Source organism: Polypterus senegalus, unplaced genomic scaffold (assembly GCF_016835505.1).
Source record: "Polypterus senegalus isolate Bchr_013 unplaced genomic scaffold, ASM1683550v1 scaffold_4719, whole genome shotgun sequence".
NCBI classification, from domain to species: domain Eukaryota; kingdom Metazoa; phylum Chordata; class Cladistia; order Polypteriformes; family Polypteridae; genus Polypterus; species Polypterus senegalus.
In genome coordinates, this window is record NW_024381295.1 from 35356 (window position 1) to 37629 (window position 2274).

The 2274-nt window shown below is 35.7% G+C and overlaps 1 long non-coding RNA gene across 1 annotated transcript; it reads right to left on the minus strand.

The window, feature by feature from the left end:
- Positions 1-1113: 1113 nt before the first annotated feature.
- Positions 1114-1590, minus strand: LOC120520555. Its single transcript, XR_005631879.1, has 3 exons — positions 1469-1590; positions 1249-1314; positions 1114-1177 (listed from the first exon to the last, which is right to left on the minus strand). It is a non-coding gene; the product is annotated as an uncharacterized LOC120520555 (long non-coding RNA).
- Positions 1591-2274: the final 684 nt, after the last annotated feature.

Here is a 2274-nt window from a genome sequence, read left to right on the forward strand (position 1 = left end):
GGGCCTCTTCAATGTTGTCTTTCTCCATTGACAGTAATGAGGGAGTGAGATGTGCCCCCTGAACACAGAAATGTTCTCAGCACACCACTTCTCTGCCTCGGTAAGATGCTGAAGGATTCTGTGTTGCTGTAATACGTTTTATTAAAAAAAAAAAAAAAAGAAAGAAAGAAAATTCTTTAAATGGTCATCATAAAGCTTATAGCCTTTTCCTCCACATTTACAAAAAATGTAAGTAAAAAAAAATAATGTACAGTATATTTAATTTGATATACATTATTAGCATTACTGCTTTCGATCACAGATTCTACAAGTGTTCAATGTTTCTTACCATACACTATTATTAACACAGCACACAATGCATTTCAAATGTTTTAAGGCCTTTAAGAGTTGTACTAGTACTCCAGTTTGTCAGAAGATGTAAAACAGGCTGTTAGTCTTGGGCTTTGACTTCTACTGGTTAACGATTAAAAGTCGGCATCTGAGACAAGCATGAAGTCTTTTTATACATTTTATTCACTATACCATAGGCATTGTAAGCCAGCATCAACAAAATGTAATTCATCTTTCTTATGGAAGTTTATAAAATGAGGTGTCTGTACCTGCTCATCAGTGCCCTGTGCTGGATGTTGGAGAAGGGAGGCTGACGTTTCTTCTAAAAGAAAAGAAACCTGCAAAACGCAGTGCTATGGAACAGAATAGCAAGACATTTTTTTTTCATTTCAGATGTAGTGCCAAGTCTTTACTCTATTGAGCTATTAACGAGAAGACAAAGTCTAAACCTGAAAACAGAGAAAATAATATTTACCTAAGGAAATGTTAAAAAAGAACCAAAATAATAAGCACAATAAATGACCCCATCCTGGCAGTCCATTATTTCTGTACCTTCTAATTTTTTGTTTGATTCTTGGCCTTCATTTAGAAAGGTGTTTGCTCGCTCAGTCCAATGTGAGCAGTTACTTCAGTGATTTCAAAAAGAAGCACTAAGTTTATAATGGGAAACATTATGACTATTTGTCTTTGATTTACAATATGGGTAAGTTTATTTGCCATATTACCACAGAAGTGAATAAAAGTTATTAAAGGAAATTTAAATGTCATTTACCCCTTGGGGCCGGAGTTCTCAAGTAACATTCTACACCAGCACTTCCTCAAAGCTGGCATGTCATTCTAAAGAGGACTGAGCAGAGTCACATTGTTAAAAGGAGTTTAATGTTACAAAAATATTTATGCAAACCATTATAAACATACATTTAAAATATCTGGATTTTGAAAGGTAGGCGTTTCTGGAACTTCAAAACCACTTTGGACAGTATGCTGAAATTAAAAAAAAATCAAATATAATAAATTAAAAACACAAATATTTAACACGAATTGTAGAAAGTGACAAAAATGGGAACCAGCAACCAGATATAATCCTCCCTGTACAAATACTACAATGAAAGAAGAGAGGACTAAAGTTGAGACACACCTCATTAAAATTGAAGGGGGACTCGAGGATGAAATACAGAGACACCACAAAATGGTCCTTTGGAAACCTGGACACAACATTAAATACAGACATACAAAAAATGATAGTTACAATATGAAATGGTCATAACATCAACATGGAAATTCTACAATAATGGCTATTCATCTGACTTGGAAGGCCCTAATACATCCATCCATCCACTCATTATCCAACCCACTATATCCTAATTATAGGGTCAGCCAACACAGGGCTCAAGGCAGGAAACAAACCCTGGGCAGGGCGCCAGCCCACCACAGGGCGCACACACACACACACCAAGTGCACACCAAGCACACACTAGGGAGGCCCTAATACAAGGGGTAAAAAAAAAAAATAAACAAAAATATTAAATACTGACATACAGTAAACTGTTGACAATGCCTTTTAAACAAAAACAGCAATGGAATTGCTCACTTGTTACACACCCTGTGTTACATCTGTAAATAGTAAAACCTGCCAAACAACGGAAAATGCTCAGCGTTTTAATCTGTATTTAAAAAAGTTCCAGTTCGGAAATCTAAACGTCAGTATTGTTTGCAAGCACACACTCCTGGCATTCATACACTACCTGCATACTTGGCAATGTGGTCTTCATGACTCTTAAGGCAGGCCGCAGGATGCTGTAGTCTCTTTACTTTTTACAAAGAGGGCACTTGGATTCATTTGGATATTTAAGCAATGTAATCAAAGTTGTTTTTATATTATCTGCTTTTATGGAGAAATGTGACTGTGGAAATCAAGACAAATATAATATGTAATACTAAATT